The sequence below is a fragment of the Cephus cinctus genome, unplaced genomic scaffold (assembly GCF_000341935.2).
Source record: "Cephus cinctus unplaced genomic scaffold, Ccin1 Ccin1_scaffold0806, whole genome shotgun sequence".
NCBI lineage: Eukaryota > Metazoa > Arthropoda > Insecta > Hymenoptera > Cephidae > Cephus > Cephus cinctus.
The window spans coordinates 644,065-652,706 of record NW_014333403.1 but is presented as its reverse complement, the minus strand read 5'-3'; the positions used below and the strand labels follow the sequence as shown (position 1 = coordinate 652,706).

The 8,642-nt window shown below is 43.0% G+C and overlaps 1 protein-coding gene and 1 long non-coding RNA gene across 3 annotated transcripts in view; both read left to right on the top strand.

The window, feature by feature from the left end:
• Window positions 1–8,642, top strand: part of LOC107270680 (pleckstrin homology domain-containing family G member 5) — a 100,332-nt gene that overhangs the window by 17,454 nt on the left and 74,236 nt on the right. The gene's annotated exons all lie outside the window — the stretch shown is intronic.
• The window catches only part of LOC112494798, a 2,670-nt gene continuing 1,501 nt past the window's right edge, over window positions 7,474–8,642 (top strand). Inside the window, exons 1-2 of the long non-coding RNA XR_003060633.1 lie at window positions 7,474–7,603; window positions 8,189–8,361. This is a non-coding gene — a long non-coding RNA (uncharacterized LOC112494798). The remainder of the gene's footprint in view (window positions 7,604–8,188; window positions 8,362–8,642) is intronic.

The following is an 8,642-nucleotide window of genomic DNA, read 5'->3' as shown; positions in this document are numbered from 1 at the left end:
GGGGGGGGGGGGAGACGGCCTTTGTCACGAGAAAGTGGCGAATGTAACGATAAGGGATGGTACTTAGAGCTGGGCGATGGTGGGTGAACGAAAGAAATGTTGAATATGAAAAAGAAAGCTGAGTTAAGGGTGGTTTGTTATTTGAGCGAGTTGAGGTTAAAAAATGCATATAGATAAACGTGATTCACGGGTGGAATAAGAGTCGGTGGTTTTTATTTTTTGCCATAAGGAATGGTGGCAGTGGTTAAGGGTGTTTCTTTAATCCCCTGCAGATGGCGCAGCGAGCACCGAGTAGTCAGTGTACGTGTATTACGTTTCTTTTTCGAATTCTTATTGCTGGCTTCGTTAGCGCGAAATAACACGAAGGAAGGGTTGTGTGTATAGGGGTTGAGTCTAGTGGCGTAAGTCTAGGGGCAGTCGAAATCCTGTGTCAACAGAGTGGACGAGATTTGGTCTGATTAGGGGTTGGCATTGGCTTGCAACTCGTGATATGTCAATCTCGAATGTTCTTCGTCCCTTGTTAGGATAGGTCGGCTAGGGGTGGGCGCTGTAACGTACACCAACCCCTTAACGAGGGCAAGTGCGAAATTATAAACAGCCACTGGGTGCAGTCTTTGATCGTACCGTTGGTAAACGTTCTTCGGATGGGGTTGTGACGTCATAGGGTGTCTGTCAACCCCCTATGCAGTTTTCAACCCTTGCATTGTCCATACTCTAAAGTTCCGACCATCACCAGTAGATCCACTGTCAGATCGACCGATGGGGTTGTGACGTCATGGGGTGTCTGTCAACCCCCTATGCAGTTTTCAACCCTTGCATTGTCCATACTCTAAAGTTCCGACCATCACCAGTAGATCCACTGTCAGATCGACCGATGGGGTTGTGACGTCATGGGGTGTCTGTCAACCCCCTATGCAGTTTTCAACCCTTGCATTGTCCATACTCTAAAGTTCCGACCATCACCAGTAGATCCACTGTCAGATCGACCGATGGGGTTGTGACGTCATGGGGTGTCTGTCAACCCCCTATGCAGTTTTCAACCCTTGCATTGTCCATACTCTAAAGTTCCGACCATCACCAGTAGATCCACTGTCAGATCGACCGATGGGGTTGTGACGTCATGGGGTGTCTGTCAACCCCCTATGCAGTTTTCAACCCTTGCATTGTCCATACTCTAAAGTTCCGACCATCACCAGTAGATCCACTGTCAGATCGACCGATGGGGTTGTGACGTCATGGGGTGTCTGTCAACCCCCTATGCAGTTTTCAACCCTTGCATTGTCCATACTCTAAAGTTCCGACCATCACCAGTAGATCCACTGTCAGATCGACCGATGGGGTTGTGACGTCATGGGGTGTCTGTCAACCCCCTATGCAGTTTTCAACCCTTGCATTGTCCATACTCTAAAGTTCCGACCATCACCAGTAGATCCACTGTCAGATCGACCGATGGGGTTGTGACGTCATGGGGTGTCTGTCAACCCCCTATGCAGTTTTCAACCCTTGCATTGTCCATACTCTAAAGTTCCGACCATCACCAGTAGATCCACTGTCAGATCGACCGATGGGGTTGTGACGTCATGGGGTGTCTGTCAACCCCCTATGCAGTTTTCAACCCTTGCATTGTCCATACTCTAAAGTTCCGACCATCACCAGTAGATCCACTGTCAGATCGACCGATGGGGTTGTGACGTCATGGGGTGTCTGTCAACCCCCTATGCAGTTTTCAACCCTTGCATTGTCCATACTCTAAAGTTCCGACCATCACCAGTAGATCCACTGTCAGATCGACCGATGGGGTTGTGACGTCATGGGGTGTCTGTCAACCCCCTATGCAGTTTTCAACCCTTGCATTGTCCATACTCTAAAGTTCCGACCGTCACCAGTAGATCCACTGTCAAATCAATCGATACGAGAGAGTCCCGTCGCTCTTTTCAAACTACCAGCATAAGGATGGGATGGGTAGATCGTGGGGTGGTTCTTGCGAGGTGTAATTTATCGTTTAACAAGGGTGTCAATTACGTAGGAGTCGGTAATTTAGCTAGCTCGTACGTGAGAGGGTGGTTCAGCGTTAAGATGGAACGACGAGGGGGGTGGGGTCAAGGGTGACGTAAATCTTCCCATAAAGGATTCATCGACGTTTCAACCGTTAGGGTACTTTTCACTCATCCTTTTTTCAACCCCTATTCCTTTTATCTCCTTTGCCAAGTCTCTTCGCCCTATACCCATTCGCTTTGAGACTCCGCAAGGAAAACTTAATCCTCCCTCGTGTGGTGCCGTGGCAAAGAAAGTTTTTTCTTATTAATTTTAAGGGTAGTCCGATCCAACGCTCGGGGGTCGATTCTTAGGCGGGTGGCGATATACACTCGGGGGATGCGGCGGAATGCGTCTGGGAAGGTTCGAAAGTGTCAGCGTCGATGTTCTAGGGGTTGCTGTAACCTATAGCTGACATTATGGCGGTGATTAGTATCTGTACCAGCCCCTTCTAATCCACCCTTCCCTTCGATCCTCGACGTCACCCACTCCTCCCTCTCTTACCCCCCCCGCCCTACTATGCTCTTTGGTAACCTCCTATTCTCGTACTCCTGCAGCAATGGAGCTATACGGCCCAACCCTGACCGGGCTGGCTAACCACCCCAATAGGCCAGTCAGCATCCTGAAATACCAACCCTTACGAAAGCGAAACCTAACCTCCATATATATTTCGGCTAACCCCTTTACTGACGGCGATATTGCCGTCGCTCGTGTGACAAATTGTTTCTGGCAACGCTTATACCCTTAAACTCGTGTACTACCCTCTTGTGGCTACTACGAGATACATCCCTTATCTTGCTGCACTATCAATACCCCGTACCACCGATCACGATAACGAAACGTTTCTACATCGCTTCTAGTAGATAAAGCGGATATGGGTTGGACGCTTCAGGAAATCTGACGATCCATCATTTTTAAATGAGCTCCCTCTCTGTGTCCCTTATGCTCTGTCTGTCGTTTCTATCTTTTTTCCCTCTCGTACAAAAAGTCCCACGCGGTCGCGTAAGACCACGGGAGTGTATGGTAAAAATGTTAAAAATTCATATTTTCTTCTTTCACTACGAAAAGGCCGCGCGGGACTACTTCGTAAGATTGTATACAGCGCCACGTGTGCCTTGTCGGAGATTACGTTGATTTTTGGATCTGTCAAAAAATCAAAAAATCAGGGAGAACTTTTACACGGACTATACACACAGATATAGTTATGCGCTTAATAATATATATCTATATGTTTGTTACAGGTAAGCGAGGACAGTCGCTGCTAAAAGTTGTCAAAGGCTTTACGTCAGGAATGTGAGTCTTTTCTTTCTTTCTTTCTTATTGTACTCATTAGATTTAATGACAGAAGTCTTGGTATCGAGTTTACCGTGAAATGTCAAAGTGCACCAAAATAGGGGCTGGACTGTACAGTGACAGTGCGACTGGACAGTTGGACGTGGATTTTGGCCACGTGCCAAGTAGGTCGGTCTGTATAGTACATCGCTCTCTCTCTTTCTCTCTCTCTCTCTCTCTCTCTCTCTCTCTATATATATATATATATATATATATGTATATCATTTATCAGTATATTTGAAAATAACTGCAGATTCCATAAATTAATGCAATAATTAGGGAAAAGACGTTATCACACTATGCAATTTACAGACTATGTAATTCCCTACTTCAGACAATTTCTCAAATGACTTTTCTCATAAATCTTCGTTAACAAGTCCAAGTGGTTTTGTTCTGTCTTACACGAGGCTTGGTACATCCGGATAGTTGCTAAGTCCGACATTTACCACCGGAAGTAACAAATAAGTCAGCACCAAGAAATAACCAGACGGTAGAAACGTTGGCTACGTACATACGTATAAATCGCCATCATGAGAATCGGCCATTCCGAGCACGTGAAAAGAAAAATCAACCGGCCAGTAGCGCACGGTCCAGTTTCTAGTCGGACGCGTCATTGATATTTATTAGCTATACCGTATATATGTATATCTACGTATTGTAAAAAATTTTTCCTCTTTCTTATCAAACACACCTATTCGTTTTAAACGTTCCTCGAGTTACGTAACGATGGGCTATCAGGTCAAACCTTCATACCGTCCAGCCCCTAATCTCAATCCCCGTAGCAAAACACGTAGTGGGCCTTTCCACATATCACGTGGCTATTTTGGTATCACATTATTAAGTTAGTGGATTAGAACAGCGACCAGTGATACCAGCACGTAGTTGGTCAGACAACTGATAAGGGTCATGCCACATTAGATAACAGGATAATCCATAACTTTCATGGTCGACCGATTTAAACATTTTTTGGATGGTCACTTTTTTGACCGAGGGGTTGATGATTTTTGGATATTCAGTGAGAGCAATGCCACGGAAATTTTTTGAAAAATTTTTTACTTTTTTTTTTGTTATAAAAATTTGTCAGCGGTTTTGGGTCATTTCAGGTAAATTTCTTCTCTTTACTGTAATCGTTTAGTTGTGCGTTAATAAACGTCGAGGACCAGTCGCTACGTTAAACTCCGTTTAATCCCACGTTAAATAATGTCCGACTTACCCGCTAACAGGAAGTGGGACAAAGTAATGGCGGCGAATGTTTCCCAGAATGCAATTTGGCAGCCCTGCGCCGTTGCATCTTATTTAACGGGGTGCTAGAGCTGTAATACGTATTCTTATGTTGGGGAATATTTATCACGTGGGAGACCCCTTTGAAATACCTTTATTATCATTTTCACCCTCAACTCCAACCTTCGCCATTCACATCGCTGCCGGATTCACGTATTAGGACGCACCGGTTATACGTGCTGACTGTATCGCACTGAGTTGGTCCTGGATAAATCAGCGCAGAGGCCGGCGATATTTCATTGCACTTTTTTTACCTGCAACACATTGCCGCCGTATGGAACGATCCAGTGGTGCCAGGTTTGCGTAATAGAGGATATTGATAAATAATAATAATAAAAAAAAAGGCACTGCCAGCTATTTTGAATTCGTCGGTCCAGAAATTGCTGTGCTGTCGATAAAGAAACAAAAAATTACACTTGTGACGCGGTTATATTTTTTTCAATTTTTTTTTTTTTTTTTCGAATTCTCTAACCGGATACAGTGTCTAAGCGAGCGAAAAATAATTTGCCGAATTCGGGAGGTCTGACGTGACGTTTTATTATTGGCTATTAATTAAATCGTAACGTGTATCTTCGACGTGAGGATATAATTGAATTTCACCCGTTGCTATTTTTTTTTTCGAAAATCCTATCTCGTAGCTCTTTGTTTTTATATACTTATTGAGAATCTCAAACGGGACCGAAATTCGTGCATTGTTTGCTCTCATCCAACTAGCCCAACCTAATCTCAACCTAACCTACTCAAAATGATCAGCTCGCGGTTCGATGGTTGACCGTTATTTTAATAAGGACAAAGTTTAACCGGCAAGTCAGATAGAGGTCGTCGCATTTTACGAGCAGCACCTGGTACGTGCTATGAAAAGTTTTTCATTTTCCTTATAGGGCTGAGTTTACGTTCGACCCTTATAGCGCCCCTTAGAACTACCCTTATTGTCGTTCTGGGGCTAGTTACCCCATCGTCTATCAATTCGAGTTAATTTTTTTTTCGATCAAAGATCACTCAGTGTCTATATTTGGAATTGACATATCGATCTTTATATGCCAAGTGCAAATTCGTCAGACAGACAAAAAAAAAGGACACGATGATCGTGTTACATATTTTTTTTAAATGCCCGCGGAAATATTTCGATGCTCTGTAAAATTATATGAACTCCGTCATTCTTTTGTTTCCAGTCACATTCATCGTTAAAAAATTTCTTCCATTTACTCAAAAACGAATATATACGATGCCTGTAGTAAAGTTTTGAGGTAACGTCGAAAATTTATCTAAAAAATTTCTCAAATTCGAATATCGCGTGTCGCGTGAATCGAGCTTTAATTTCACGTCTGCTAAACAGCACGCGCACAGTGGTGCATAAACCGGAAATCCGGTATCGAAAGTTCTGCCTAACCAATCGACGTGACGATAACTCATGGACTGAACTTCCTATACGGGTGGTTATTACAGGGTGATATTCCAAAGGACGCACGTATACACGGTACTCCATTAGTTTCCGTACTGCTTTCGGATACGATAACAGGCGGCCTACTTTTGCCAAATCTCTACGAGCGTCCTGGATCTTGGTGGGTGGGTTGGGTTTCCGTCTTATTTGTTAGGGGTTAAGGAAGGGGATGGTTTTCCGAACGATCCAGTCATTTCTTTTCATCCTCTATCTGCCCGAGAGACATTAAAGATCTCAAGGTATCCGATCAGTCAGGTTATTTTGAATTTCCCGCCACTGAATACGTTCGTTGGGCGTACGTATACATACGGTAGAGAGAAACGTCGGGTAACGTGTAGTGATTTTTTTTTTTCTTAATGAATCATTTTCTCAAAATTACTGGTCATCTTAAAAATCCCTACATTCGTAATTAACCTACAGGACTGCAGATGATTGGAGTTATCTCGTCTTGTCAGAAGTAAAGTTATCAGATACTTGGCTTGTATCTGCAGGAAATTGGAACTGGCAGGATGCTAGTACAGAATTTCATTTAACGGGTGTCACCATCATTTGTCATACGCTTTTATGACACTCGGGTATACGTATAGGGTGGACGAGTTGCCTCGTATGCACTTTATATGCACTTATCGTTTATGCAACTTTGTTGGAGAGCTCAGAGAGAGACTCAACTTTTAACTTTTGCTTCCATCCTACCTACCTACGCCATTCCACGTAACGGGTGACTGGAATTTAAAAAGACAATACCAAGAAGATTCTTTATTCGATGTATGCTATAACGGATGGTTGTAATATCCATATGGAATTCAAATGCATATTCACTCGTAGATAATTTCACGTTATCATTATGCGCGTGTTTAAGTGAACTGTACTAATTACATATACACACTGTGTATATATGTTGCTCGCAAGGATTTTAAAAGTGCATTTGAGTTGCGACAATGCGGCTTAAAATGTCTTTTCGTACCGCCTAGTACGAATGCACTGAACATTTTCCGACTTGCATCACAAAGTAAAATTATTGATTCCAATTCAGTGCACTTACCATACAGTCACTTGTGTAAATAACGTGTAAGTAAAGAATATCGAATACTATCCGACAGCCGTATAGAAGAATGGTGAAATTGGTTTCAGCATAGCAATTTCTTCCTTTGCATCAGACTTTTCGTTTCGCATTACAAGGTATATCTGTATTGGGTTGTCGCGCCGAGACAGTGTTTACGTGCACTGCGCATGCGCAAAGGACACGGCCGAATGTGTCATGGCTGCGCCCAGTCGACTCGATGTGTCATCGTATCTCCTCGTGCAGATGTTTCGGTATGTCTGAAGGAGGAGGCGTTGTTTCTCCTTGGACCTTCCAACCTTCTAACCTTATAAGGACCCTTTCTCTGTGCTTGGATGATGAGCCTTACGAGTATTGCGCGAAGTCATCTTTTTCCTGTGAGGAAGAACGAAGAGGTTAAGGAATGGCAGAGAACATCAGAGAAGGACACGAGGAACAATGACGCGTTGGCAAAGGTTCAATTCCCTATGGATATATAAAAAGAAATTCCCTAGTACGCATATATATATATATATATATATATTTACTGCCACTCCTTTCGTTCCGGATATACGAAATGGATTCCGGTTTTCACTTTCACTTTGTTACTGTATATACGTAATTTTTAAATTCACGCTTCCGCCCACCGGAAATCGCTCTGACTGACTTACGGAAGATCTTTTGGCATCGCTCTTGTCCGCAATCCGTAATTACTTATCCGCGTCCTTTTTATTAAATGTTTTTTTTTCTTTTCATTTTAACCGTGTCAAGGAAACTGTCAACATTTAAGATGTTTTTACACTTCGAAGCGTTGGCTCCGTTATTTACTGACTTCGTTAAAAAAGTTACTACCGGCTACCCGCGTAACCAGTTTCTCGTCGTATGATCGGTCGTAAAAAAGATACTTCGAAATTTTAAGAATATTTATGAATCAAGCATCCACCCAATTTTCTTATCGGCTGATATTTTGTTCTTCGAAAAGTCAAAACCTCCGTTTGTTATTTATGTATTTACTTTGCCGTTTCTATGAAATTTTTTTCTTTTTCTTTTCTCATCCTCAGAATCACTACGTCATTCGACGATTCATCGAATCCCCAAGGTACATTATTTTGAGGACTCGAGGCCGATTAAAAAAGGAGCGAGCGGTGTTACGAGTCTGTGACTAACTATGTGATAGAGGTCGCGTGCCAGTATTACGAAATCAATGATATCACGTTTCTCACTCAGATCGAAGGTAACTTTTAAAAGCCTATACATGCACACGTGCATACACAGTGGTAAAATTATTGTGGTGTTAGTGAAAGAAAAACTAGACCTCATACATCTAGAAAATATAATAGATCAGGTTACAAGGTCAAAGTACTGTGACGCAATAGCAAACGTATGTTTACATATATCTTTTCAGTTGTCAAGCACAGTGTGTCAGCCTAAAACCGGAAATTTCCGCTACCGATAAATTTTATTGTTATTAATACCAATCGACCCATGATACTCCCCCTCTCACCCCCCCCCCCC